Source organism: Bactrocera latifrons, unplaced genomic scaffold (genome assembly GCF_001853355.1).
Source record: "Bactrocera latifrons isolate USDA-ARS-PBARC rearing strain unplaced genomic scaffold, ASM185335v1 scaffold_12, whole genome shotgun sequence".
NCBI lineage: Eukaryota > Metazoa > Arthropoda > Insecta > Diptera > Tephritidae > Bactrocera > Bactrocera latifrons.
In genome coordinates, this window is record NW_017534630.1 from 218,715 (window position 1) to 233,020 (window position 14,306).

General features: G+C 34.1%; 1 protein-coding gene across 2 annotated transcripts in view; it reads right to left on the reverse strand.

The window, feature by feature from the left end:
• LOC108978305 (proteoglycan 4) overlaps positions 1-14,306 on the reverse strand; it is a 42,089-nt gene that overhangs the window by 15,505 nt on the left and 12,278 nt on the right. The window contains exon 2 of one of the 2 annotated variants that reach the window (XM_018948510.1): positions 2,248-2,294. The exons of the other annotated variant lie outside the window; for it this stretch is intronic. The gene's annotated coding sequence lies outside the window, so the exon portion shown is untranslated. The remainder of the gene's footprint in view (positions 1-2,247; positions 2,295-14,306) is intronic. 2 annotated transcript variants of the gene reach the window in all.

A 14,306-nucleotide genomic window follows, 5' to 3' on the forward strand; every position in this document is an offset into this window, starting at 1 on the left:
CTTTGCCACAATAAAAGAAATAAGTGTGGTAAGCAAACAAGTATGAGACTTTTCAAATATTTTTTTCAGCTCAAAATCCTATTTAAGTATTGCATAATTTCCACAACCTTGTCAGGTAAACCGTTTACTTTGCGAAAGCGTAGCTCAATCAGTTTAAAAAATATTCGATTTGACTTGGAACTAGAGCCAGCAAAGAGTGAAGTTTAAGGATTTGATGAAGTATATCTTCGAAGTAAATATATCAAATGACTTTAGAGCTTTAGCTTACGTTTTCTGGATGGAAATTTCAGTCTTAAATGCTCTGATTACGTAAGATTTGAATAAACTGTATATGCAAGATTGGTTCTCTTTTTTTCGGCCTTAGAAAAACATTGTTATTTTCAACGGAAAATGCTTTTTTCAAATTCCATAAACTCGTTTTTAAGATTATGTGTTTATGAATCACCAAATGTTGGGAGACTTAAGAAAAAGTAGAAGAAATTTAGTTGGAAATATCTTAGTCGTGACTACAAATTATTTTAATTTTTTTCTTGATAAACATGATACAAATTTTTAGTGTGATAAAAAAGATTATCTTATCTCGATAGCGGTTTCGAAAATACGTTGTGACGAAATTTGTAGAACGACTTGGACTAAATGAAATCGATGATACATTAGAAGGCTTTTTCCTAAGATTTTGTGATATCTTTATTGACTGTTTGACGCAGAGTTTCATGACCAAGAACTCATTAGATTCTGGGAACGATTTCATGACTTTTTAATAGAAAATATAATTTATTGTCATTTTTTAGTTTTTTCGTAAACCTGTATCAAGGCGTGGAACATGTTTTTAAAGTTATTTGTTTTCATTTCGACAGCCTCCACAGCTTTGAAATACTTTTCCTCTCAATTACTTAAAGTCCTAATTCACTATGGTGTTAATTAAAAACGCGATTATTGTAATTAAAAAATGATTAACTTATTAATTTGTCAAAAAATTTAAAAAATAGTCAAAAAAAAAATTGTGTACGAAAAATTATAAATTTTTGCATTCGTCAATGGCGCTAAAATAAATACCCTTCTTAGTGGAAGAGACATACACAAAAATATTGTCCGTATATAATCTACAGATGCAATAAAAGTTGAACCCAAAGTGTAGGTAATTTTTGGTTTGGCTCGATTTGATCAGATCAAGGTATCAGTCTGGTTAGTCTGGATAATCCTTGTATGCAGAATTGACGGGTTATCCAAGTAGAGGCACTTTTTTCAATACTATTACCCGTTTTGAGAGCCAGAATTTATTACTGGATGATATTCAACTGAACAGACCATGTGCAGTTTTAAGTTAAGTTAAGTCGAAGAAACCGAAACCCAAGTCAAGCATCCAGTGAGAAAAATATATGTTGTTGAAAGTGTATACGAAAATCGAGGAGAGCCGATTCAGCACCATTCGCAGTTGAGACGAAGAGAAACTTAAAAAGTTTGGTGTGGTTTGTGGGTGGATGAGATCATCAGTCCTTATTTCTTCAAAAATGATGCCTATAAAAACGTAACCGTCAATTGTGACCGTTATCGCGCCATGATAACGGACTATTTGCGATCTCGGCGACATTTGGTTTCAACAAGAAAGTTTGAAGAAAAAAAATTAAATGTTTTTCGAGTCACTCGAGGTGTAAAAAAATGTGTTCTATTCTTTTAGTGATTTAGACTTTCTGTGAGTATTTGGATGGAGGTTAGGTTAAAAGTTTTGGTTTTTAGCAATGCCAGATAGAGTGACTGGGATGCCAAGGCGTGATGCGAAATTCAGTAGGTTCTGCGCTCTTACTATCAATACCTCTCCTGTTATTCCATACAGTGGGGTCTTTCCACGTTCTGCTCCAGATCGTCGTAAAAGCAATCAATGTTGACAATCTCGTCTACTACCTCGGATCTCCATGAACGGATTATTTGTCTCCAAGTAATACCTCAATTACTTTGAGGATGCGTTTAGGGGTAGACTTAAGGAGGTGATTGAAGCGACCGGCTACAGTTTAGAAAACCGTAACTCAAAAATTATCTGAGATATTGATTTAAAATTTTAGTATGCTATTTTAAAGGTTAATTTTCGCAATAGGTAGGTCCTTTAAATATTTAGAAATATAATCCTTTATATGCACAAATATTTTTCTTAATTAAAAAAGCCTATTCAGTACCAAATATGCGTGCTACGCTGGTTTAACGACTTTTCTACACATACATACATAAGCATGACCCAAAACGGCGACTTACCATAAACTCAAGTACGTGCCAAGCGTTCGAAACCAAATTTACGAAATCTGAAAGAAACCAAAAAACCAAAAAAAAAAAAAATTAAACTAATTGACAAATATATAAACAAACCAAATTAATTTCAATTTTGTTAAGACAACTTAGTCAAGTGCTGCCCACACACGCACGCAAGCGAGCGCCATATGTTGCAAGGGCAATATAAAAAAGAGAGTATAGAAAAAGCATTACTTTAGGCATATGTGTTTGTGTGGTATTATATTTTTTGTAGTGGTGCAATGCTCGTGCGAAACTGCAATTAATTTGGGAGTTAATTGTGCGTGTGGCAAGCAAATGGCAGCACAAAAAAATACATATTTCTGTAAAACAGTAAGACAAGATTAGATTATAAAACTGAAGTAATGTACGAGTAATGCGCACATAACATACCTATCTGCATTTATTTGCGTACAGAAAAGTAATAAGAGCGCGAAAAATGTGGGTGCAACATTGTGGTTTTTGGTATTAAAGCTCAACAAATACGCCTGATTATATGCAGATATATGCTAATTAGCGTGCGAATGCGAAGAAATAATATATATGTACATATGTTAGTTACCGCAACAACAAATATTTAGATGCGCATTTATGTTGCTTCTTCCAAAGTTCCTGCCTACTGACCGCCAACACAGAGTTGCTGACTAGCCGAGTGTGCTTCCAACACATGCACCCATGCAATAGCAACCGAAATTGTGGGATACGCTTCGGCTAGCAGCAGAGCGAACATCAGACAAATATATATACACATTAATATATAAACATATATATTCATACAACAAATGAGTTACGATTGCGGCCTTTTGGTGGTTAACACCCATGCGTTTGTGTGTGTGGCAACACAACAAATATCACTTTGCGTGGCTGCTTAACACTTGGTTGTTGTTGTTGCTGCTGCTTTATAAGTTGCACTTTGCAGAAATTCTTAATTTATTGCAATTTATTAGAGCGGAAAGAAGTGGCTGACTGACTGACTAGCTAGCAGCGTGAGGCATGCACCACAAGGCGCCCAGAGGCAGTGCAACAAATTAATGAAATGTATGCACTTAGTTGTAGATAAGTGCATGTACGTACTTATATAAATATGTGTATATATATGCCTATATGTATTATTATTATATAGATAGTACACATTTGTGGCTTTTCGATCGCTCCAGTCTTTGTTTTCATCTTTTGGCACTGAAGAAAAGCGCGCGAGGCGTTAAAAGTTTAATGTTGAGCAGCCATGAGTAGGCAGCGTGAATTGCATTTTCATTCAATTAAAAATATTTGTGGCATTATCAAGATCAGCATTTTTTTTTCTAGCTACACACATATTATTAAGAATTCTACGTGGTTTTTATCGATTTGCGTGAGAATTTTTCATCAATAAATAACAGAGAATAATAATAGAAATGAACACTTTTATTTCCAGCAATAATTTGTTTATAACAAGAACCAACCTGGACCAAGACCTGTGTTTGGTCGACCCATTTGTATGTAGTGGGCCGATCTGAAAAATTTCTTTAGAGATTGTAGCATAAACTACAAAATTAATTCAAGTTAAAATTTGAGAGGATATCTTGTTATAAAAAAAGATGTTCATACAAGAAATTGACTTTGATCTTTCCGTTTGTATTGTGGCTATTATTGGTCCAATATTGGCAGTTTCTCCAAAAAACAGATTTATGAAGAACAAGTAAGGAAGAGCTGAGTTGGGATGTAACGTTTTTTTCTAATGCATCTTGCTAGAAGCAAAGTCAGAGAAAGCTAAGCAACAGACAGAGCGAACACAGACAAATATAACGGGGGTTTCAACAGGGACGCTACAAAAGTAGACCGAATGGGACAGCAACAGATATATGATTGAACAACTACGGTTTCTGGCTGAATAGCTTCGACAATAAGCAAAATATGCGTTATTATTTAGGCAGCTATCCACACGCACTCATTCCGAAAAACTTATAGTTTGGTGTTGTTCGCCCATGGGCCGGCGGCTTCTATGGGCCGCACTTCTTATGTGATGATCAAGACCGACACGTTACTGTGAATGGGAATCGCTACTGCTTAACGATAACCAAATAGTTTTGATCCGAATTAGATGATATAAAATTCAACAGTATGTGATTTCAATAGGATGGCGCGACAAGCCACACAGCGAATGTCACAATCGATGTGGTGCACGAGTTATCTCACGAAATGGCGCAGTCAATTGGTCACCTCGGCCTTGCGATTTGACGCCCGTAGATAATTTTCTGTGGGGCTACGTCAAGTCTATGGTCTATGCCAACAATCCAGCGACGATTGATGAACTTCGTATGAATACCGCTTCACAAAATCGACCCAGCTTGTCAAGCTGTTGACTTACACTTAAGTGTAACTTATACTAACTGGTATATACTATATACTTTCTGCTTTCGACGTTTCTTTCTGGCAGTTACAAACTTTGTGGCAAAGTTAAGTTACTCTGTTCAGGGTATAAAATACCAAATTATAGCCTGTCTTACGAAAGAAGTACTTATTTTTCTTACATTCCGACTGGCGTTTCAATTTCCCTTTAAGATGTTTCAAAAGTGTTCATAGTAACCTCGAACTCAGTCAAAAGCTGAAGAGATTTCAAACCAGCAATTTGCTCATATTTAAGTATATGTATAGTTACTCCGCAAAAAATTTTATTTCAGTAACTTTGCCTTATGAAAAAATGCGCAACACGTTTTGAAAGCGGCAACAAATTCCTATGATTACTAGCGACGCTTGCAATTTTTAAATATATATTTGCTGTTGTTTATGTTTAATTTTAGTGCAAATATGTGGGCAAACACGTAAAGAGGCTATAAATAAACTAATCGACAACTTTTAAAATCGGAATGATTGCAGAAATCTGCGTAAGTATATTATCATTCCAAAATAGTACTTGTGATTACGATGTACTTGAAGCAATTTCTGTTACAATTAGTAAACAATTTCGGTAATTGATTTGCAGGAATTGAGAGATCATGTTTTCATGATATTCGTTAAAAAGTGAATATATGCCACAAACCTGCGTGAATGAAAATATACATCTGTTGGCACGTGTGCCTATATATGATATATCGAGCGCTTTGTGAGAGATAGATGGCCGCATTCGCATTGTTTATACTACAGTTCAGTTGTAATAAATAATGTCAATGCGGTTGAATAATATTTCGCAATTTTTATGAAAAGTTATTTGACTAACCGATTGATAATATGACCGTTCTATGTACAAATGATTTGTCACCCATTTACTTAGACATATTTATCTAGATAACCATAATTGCCATAAATAAAAATATTGGGTAGTCGAAAGAGTGTTTTCATATTATGTCAATAGCTGTCGTTGCAGTCGGATATCTCCAGTGCTACCAATCACATTGTGTCACACCATATAGTTTTGAAAAGGTGAGATTTTAAGCTTCATTAAAAAAAAAAAGACCACCCCAATTGGTTGAAAAAAGTTACAGCTGTTCAAAAATACGAAAAGACTTTCTCGACTACAATATATGTATGTTTATGCATGACATGTTTTGTTTATTTACTATTTTTTCTTCAATGCAATACACGAAGGCTCTTTGCTGCTTTAATTTATCAATGACACTGATTTGTAGGCCTCATGTAATATAAATTACAAAGTATACTTATACAAGTGCGTGGTTTGCAAAAAATGTGCGGTTTGTTATACATGAACATACATATGTACTTGTGCTCTTAATTACTTTGTGGTTAAAAAATTTGAGCTCACGCCTATTCGTTTATAAATATGTGCCCCGTGGAATTGTGAATGATGATAATTATTTAACGTAGCTGATCTCGATCGCTCGTTTTTCCACAAACTTGTGAATTAAGGATTTTCAGATAGGCATTTGTATATAACGTTATCTAAAATGCACAATAACGTAACACGGGTTTTCATAATAATACAGGCGAAGGAAAAACGATATACGATAAAACTCGTATTGAAACAAAAATTTGAGTTTTGGTTATAAAATGGTTTTATATTGGTTATATATTGGTTATATATTGGTTACATATTGGTTATATCTGACAGCGGCAGACATTTTATACTACATATATTTTATGCATCAATAAAAAACAAAATTTTAATTTTTTTGGTGATACGTTGTTTTCCAGTTTAGGTGACAATATGTAATAAGCTGCAACTGACACCGTATGGCGGGTGCGTATGAGCAACCAAAATTTAATTTGTCTTTTTTTATAAAGTTTTAGAGAAACTTTTTAGAGAAAAGATTTTGTAGAAAAGGTATAGAGTATATTAAGAAACTTATGGGATTACAAAGTGTTTACAATATTTATTTTTAACAAAATTTCAGGAAATATTTCGTGATTGCAAGCCTAAACCTTAAGCCTCCAGAAATGTTATATTAAATACAAAATAACCTCAACTTGAAAGAGGGCAACAATTTTGATTGATTGTGAGAGAAGAAAGAGCTCACAGGTGTTCAGCGATCACACAGTCACATTTTACACATTTTAATAGATATATTAGAGCTATATATTGTATTTGTATACAGGGTATTCTAAGTTTAACATAATCAAGAAATATTCCCTGATTTTGCGATATCGTCGCATTAACCACTATAACGTATATTTGACATACAAACTGAACAATCATAACGAAACCCTTGTATGGAAAACTCTTTTATTTTACAAGATATCTTCACAAGTTTCAGTTTGGATTATTAACTAAGAAAACTATATAACCTCCGAAGAAATTGTGCAGATCGAACTACTATAACATATAGCTGCCATACAAACTGAGCAATCTAAACTAAGCTCTGTATGGGTTTATTTTTATTTGACAAGCTATCTACACGAATTCTGGTATGGATATCAAAATTAAGTTCTCAAAATAATTTTTTGAAAATTTTGATAACTTTTCTGTTTAGCTGATGCAAAATCGTAAATAAAATGTAGCAGTTATAGCCTTGATCAGATATCTTCGCATATCAGTAAGATGATTAGCCTAATTTATAACTGTTTGAACTCTTATGTTACACAATTGCTTAATTTTTACTTCCAGATACATGATATATCTGAAACTTTGCAAACAACAATGGTTTAATGCAATTTTATTGCAAACTCGAACGCTTTATAATGGTAAGATCTAACCACTAAATCCTTTCACTCAGTTCAGTGCCAGCTGCTTTCAATTTTTCTTATAATTCACTTTCATTGCCAAATTTATTTATAGCCAGCCATTAATGTAAGCCATTTCACTCACAACCTTTTACTTACAAAACAATTGAGTGCTCAAGGCGTAGGTTTGCAAGTCAACAAGCGATACAGAGGACAAAATAGTATAGGCTCAAACAATTTTGTTTACTGTTTAAGTACGCCACACTGTTATACATACATATATACTCGTAGTATAAGCACAAGGCTGCGGGCTATTGCATAAAAGCTGCAGGTGCATTAGCCTGCCAGACAAGTAAGTATAAAATCCTTACGCGCCATAAAAAAATCGCGTCTATGAGCAGCACTAAATTGAGTTCGTGCTATCTGCATAGCAAGATAAGCTGGTTCACTCATTACTTATAATAGATTTCTTGCTGGTTTTGGTTTCAATCTACCTGAAACTGGTGTAACTTTCAAGTTTGTACTGCAAAAAAGTATATGCCGACTATTTTTCGAATTGATGATGGAGTTCAAAGACTTCAAACTGAAGTTTGTGTGCAATTTTTTATATATTATATTTGAAAGTTAGTTTTGAGTTATTTGAGTTATTATTGTTTTTTTAGCGCGTCTGTTGCGCGCGAATGTAAATTTTGTTGCCTTAAAACAAATTTTCACACGCAGTTAGACATTTAAATACATTTTGTGGATTTTATTTCTTGGGTTTTATATTTGTTTACATTTTTCGTTGTTTTTATTTTTGTCTACACAAGCGAAAATGTAAATAATTACAGTAATGTGCACTGCCAACTTTAAATAAAATCATTTAGACGCCCATAACTCACTTGATTTGTAGCCCAGACACCTTAGTGACACCGACCGAGAAACCAGCTTTTATACCAACATTTGAAGAAAATGTGACATAAAATAAAAAAAAAAATTAAAAATAAGAAAAATAATAAAAAATAATAATAAAAAGTAGAACAAAAAATACGAATAATAGTGACAGCACCTTAAAATCCAAGTATCCACAATAAATCATACGCTATATGTTATATAAGATATATACAAACATTAGCTAAATAAGCAATATACGGCACTCAAACGAAAGACTTAAGACACGAACTTTCTTTTCATTTACATGTGCGCTCCGCACCTGTCCCAGACGTTAATGCGTCATTACTTGCATAATTTGCGCAAAAAGAAGAAGCAGAATATTAACGTGCTAAGGTTGAAGTAACGCTGCGATGCGCCGCTAATGACGAATGCTGTCGCTGAGGCGGCTGGCAGACAAGTCAAGCGTCAAGTGCGACATGAGGCGTCGTAAGCGAAAGTGAAATGCCGAAAAAAATATTAAAAATATTTCCTATGCATACACGCACTCACTTGTAATTTGATTGCGCATGCGCATGTGTATTAAAGCAAATTGGGCAAGAATTGGCGCCGCTAGTGCGCATATTTCACTTTTATTAGCCCATAAACATGGCGGAGAGATGTGCGCATGCGTTGTGGTTATTGCACATTTTCACGCTTATACATAACTTTTGTATTTTGAAAAATTTTGTTTGCACTTTGTGTTAATTTAGTTACCGTTTAGTACGTGTTAAATGAAATTTTGCGTTCAATGATAGATTACTGCCGTTATTTGGCTTTCTGTGCATATTTTTATATCTTCATTGGCCGCAAATTGTCTAACACACATATGTCAGTGTCTGAAAAAGCTGTCAAAAAGCGCAAAGACACACACATGTATATTGCCACACATGAACACACACTCAAGTTTATCGTTAAAATATATATCGCTTTTGTGTTATGCAACAACGTTCGGTGTTAATTGTTTTCGACGCCGTTTTCCACTTTTTCAGCTAATTTTTAAACGTTGCTGTTGCATTCCGTCACCTGCTAACGGTATTTCAGTTACATGCTATTAGTAATCTAATTTTTCATAATTATCGTTTTGCTGTGTTCGAATTCATGACGTGTGAATGATTTCTAGCAAATATTTGCTAATATACATTTTTTAAATTTCCGGCTGTAACTTTATAGCATTGGCAAACCTCACTGGCAAATGAATAATTAGTGTATTTAGCTAACTATAAGTGGTTGCTTAATAAAGCTTATAACACTATGAAGTGTTGCGAAAAGAGTAGTCTTAATTTTCAGTCTTTAAAATAATTTTTGGTGAAGTGATATCTCTTTTAAATATAATATATGCCAACTGGTACCAGTAATCATTATGTATTTGCAATGTTACTACTCAAGAGTTCGCAATCGAATGGTTTGCTACCGTTAGTTTGCTACCGCAAAAATGTGTCATTTCAATAACTAATACTGCCATTTCAAACTAAATTGATATTGGGGAAAAAAATGTTGTGAAAGTTTCACTGAAATTTTAATTTTTTTTTTTTTTTGCAAAAATATCTGGCAAAAACCCAGTTCTTTATTTTTTTTTGTCGTCCAAGTTCTGAGTTAAGGTATTAAATAAAACACATATTTCTTCACTTTACATGATCTTGTAAGGAGTAACGCAGGCGCATATGTTTTCCAAAGGGTCGACGGAAATGGCATCGCATTGGCCGAGTTTAAAATATTTTTTCAACAATAACAATCAACAACAAAAATGTTGAATAAAGTATTTAATTTTTTATTTGAAAAAATGCTGTTTTTTTACACAAGGGAACCCATTAACGACACAAAGGTCTGACTGTTTTTTATCATTAAAAAAATTAAAAGCGAGTTTGTTTGAGTTTTTTTGAATCACGGCTTAAATTTTTGGTTAGGAAACTTTGTAAATGCCAGCTTCATACCAAAAGCCTCGAATATTTTGCAAAAATGACGTCAAGTAGATGACGTACTTTACCACATAGCAGATAACTTTTCGTTCAACTAACACATAATTACATAGGGGATAGTGGTTTTTTGAGCATAACGTTGAAACTGTCCAATAAACCAGAGAATGGCGCTTTAAAAATGAGTCGTAATCGTAAAAGAACAAAATTTGATAAGGACACTTCGAGGCTTATAATATCATAAGTGTATGTGTGGCATGCCTGTGTTGGCTTATGCTTATTCTAAACACGATAGAACAGATATGTAGTATAGAACGCAACAAATTTTTTTTTTTTTGGTTTCCCAGTCCCGGTCAATTTTGATTAGATGATATTAGGGAGTTTTCTTTTCCAAAGATCTAATTTTTTTTTTATTGAAAGTATACTATAGGGTCCTGAAAATATTATAATCCTAGACACTCATTAGAATAAGGTAATTCCACATATGAAGCCATTATGCACAATTTATATAAGGGATCGTTTCAGTGTGAAATTTTCAAAAATCGATTTTGTTTGGTTGTATTAGCGGATAGTATACACTGTAATAAACATTCTCTTAAATTTTGAAATTGAAACTCAAATTATTACGGTCGCTACAGCTATTCTTGTAGAAAGGTAACAGAGTGGGGAACAGAGCGAGGCAATCTTTAAACGCGTTTTTCTCAGAATGGTGTTTTTCAAAACGGTTTCTACTCCCAAAGGAAGAGTTTTGAAGATATCTACTACTTATAATTAGGAGAGAACATTTAAAATGTCATTCTTTATCGCGCTTTTCATTCGATTTCCTTTTGCTAACACTTAGAATAAACTGTTAAAGTTGAGGCAGGAAAGGAAGTTGCTTTGATCTTTCCGAAGAATATTTTTAAGAACAATTTTCTGCCTTTCGCTATAAGTTCGAAGTCGGCCTATTCTATATTACAGTATTAATTAACAGGGAAAGCAGTACATAAATATTTTCCTTGAGGTATAGAATTTGCTAAAGGTATTACTTTTAATATTTATTTTTAAGTCTTTCTAATCATGAAATCCCTTCGTTATTGGAGTCAATTTTTACTGAACGAAACATATCAATAATGGGCTAGGTAATTGATAGCCTAGGTTATGTTATTAGAACAGTAGTATCATTAAGAAGAATATGCCAAATAAATACGAATATCTCAAGCAAAGAAGAATATAAGTAGAAGTTGGTCTTTCGAAGAAGCAGACCCAGAGGCCGTATACCATATCGAAGATTTTTTCGTATGAACACAACTCAATTCAATGTCTTTATGTTAGTTGAAATCTACATAAGATTATATATTAGACTATATATGTATATACTTGTAGCTAAAAAGTATTCAAATTAGCTAAGCATAAACTATTAGTATATACTAGCACATATTTTTCTAGAGATTTCGTCAGTTTAACTTTCATTAGCACTAGCTCTAAAAAAACCAAGGTTTGCTTCTGATTTATTAACTTTTACAGACTTTAACTTGTAAAAACCTCTCCAGATTGCAGCTGTTGATAGCGCCAGCGCTGTGGCTTTCCTACTTTGACCTAATTCACAAATACTTACTGGTATTTTTTGTGCTTGTTGTTGTGCTACTAGATAGACGAATGCTTGCCGGCTGCCACTTTTTCAAGACGCCTGCAAATATCGCACTTTCAATTAATGTTTAACCCACTTTGCATGCGTGTTTTTCCAACGTTTTACAACAACTTCCTTCGCCGGCGTTCGGCGCTTTGTTTACATTTTCTCGCTACTTGCTGCCTCAAGCTGGGCTCACATGAGCGCCACTACAAACAACACCTGCTTGGGACGGATGTGATTTACTTTTTCCCTACACTACTGTTCTACCAGCGAACAAATCAGCTCGGTTGCTTAGTGCCGCGCTTGCCTCGCTTTTCGATTAAAAGGTCTGTTTTGCTAACTTGTCTGTTGCGTTTACTAATTTTATGCCTTGTCATACTGAAATGTGTTTTAAGATTTATTGTCACGGCTTAGTTGTGGACTTGCCGCAATCGTGTCGTTAATTTTCGTGCGCCGACAGTGCAACGTGTTATTGTTGTGTGTGTATGTAGTGCACGCGTGCTCACTGTCTTTGAAGGCAAGTGTTTGTAAACTTTAATTTGAAATAGAGTTGCTTTAAATTTTCGTGTGTAACATATGTATATGTGTTTATAGATATACATACACAATATGTTATATGTAAACACATAAATGCATGTGTGAATGTGCATCATTATGTTTTTTGTAGAAATGTTGAAACTCTAATTGTTGCTGAACAATTTGTTAGTACTTAAAATTGCTATTAAATTCTCACTAACTTTATATGGTTTACTGTTATACATTCCTTGTTGAGTCAAATTTTAATTATAAACAGATTTTTTCAAACACACCTGCCAACTGGTGCCAACTGGTAAGAAATAAAAAAAAAAAATTTTAAATATACTTAAAATTGCTTCCCTATATGGGCTCTTGAAAACTTCCAAGAAGTTCTGACTTTTTAGAACCGAGTATGTTTCAGCGGTGAGATCCATTTCTGGCTCATTGGGTACGTAACAAGCAAAATTGCGCATTTGGAACGAAAAGCAACCTGAATTGGTTCAAGAGTTGTCATTTCATTCAGAAAAAGCAACGGTTTGATATGGTTTGTGGGCCGGTGGAATCATCGATATATATGCCTTCAAAAATAATGCCGGTGAGAACGTAACCGTCAATGGCGACCGTTATCGCGAAATGATAACCGACTATTTGGTGCCTGAAATTGAAACTCGTGAGCTCGGCGACATTTAGTTTCAACAAGACGGCGACACTTCTAACACATCGTATTTACTGATGCAGTTATTGAGAGATCATTTCGGTAGGCAAATAATTTCACGTAGAGCCGTTGGTCGATTGGGCACCAAGATCGTTTGACATCATACCGTTAGACTTTTTCTTGCGGGAATATGAGAAGTCTAAAGTCTATGCGGACAATTCCGCTTCGATTCAGACCTTAGAGCAAAGCATCACGCATGTACTTCGCCAGATACCAGTCGAAATGCTCGAACGAGTCATCGAAAATTGGACTCAACGAAACAGATAATTTTCAAAAAATACATGCCTAAGAAAGTTCTTTTGAATGATAATAAACTTTTTCTTTAAAAATGTAGAGAACCTCAAAATGGCTATAGAAAATTTATTCTGTTTTTATTGCAAACAAGCTATTAGAAAGGAAACTACGGTTAAAAATTTAAGCGCCATATACCTATTATAATTTCTTCCAAGAAGGTTGAAGTTGAATTGAGAGGTTTGCGTATGCAAATGCCACCAGCTGATTTTCTTGTATATTATAATATGTGCTAGTTGAATAAGCGTTACTACGATAGACTCTTCAACCATTTCAGCTCTGATCATTAAACCAATTGCATTATAGTTTGTTTGAAGTAAGCAAATCACTTATGCGTACATATATGTAAAAAAATCTATGTGCACATGTAATGGAAATGGTAATAGGAAGTGTCTAGGAATGTCATGTAGTTAGACATTAGCTAATAATACCTGTCACTTAGTTTAGTTATGTAGCAACCGGTAATTGAAAGTAATAGCCACGTTTACGATATTTCAACATTTCGATACTTAAAATGCCATAATTTCGTCATAATACTATAMTTTTTAAAAAAATTACGGCGCAGGTAGCAATTTTCTCTTCAAAACACATATGTAAATACATATAAACAAAGGCTGACATATAAATGCACGTATGAAAAAATTATATGTATTTCTGGGCTCTTAACTATTATGCATATTGTCGCCAGCTGCCACCGTCTGACTGCAGACGGATTGTGGGAAAAAATTAACGCAACAAAGTGGTGCGCAAAAAGAAATGTCTAAGTGACATATCCGTCTGCCGGCTGCGAGAATGAGTGCGATAACAAGTGCGATATTTTTAAGTGGAAAATTTTTGAATTTTTTTTTTTATATTTAAGAAACATATATATATATATATATATATGCATATATTTGTATCTGTCTCTTATACACATCTCCACACACGCACGCAAGCGAGCGCCATATGTTGCAAGGGCAATATAAAAAAGAGA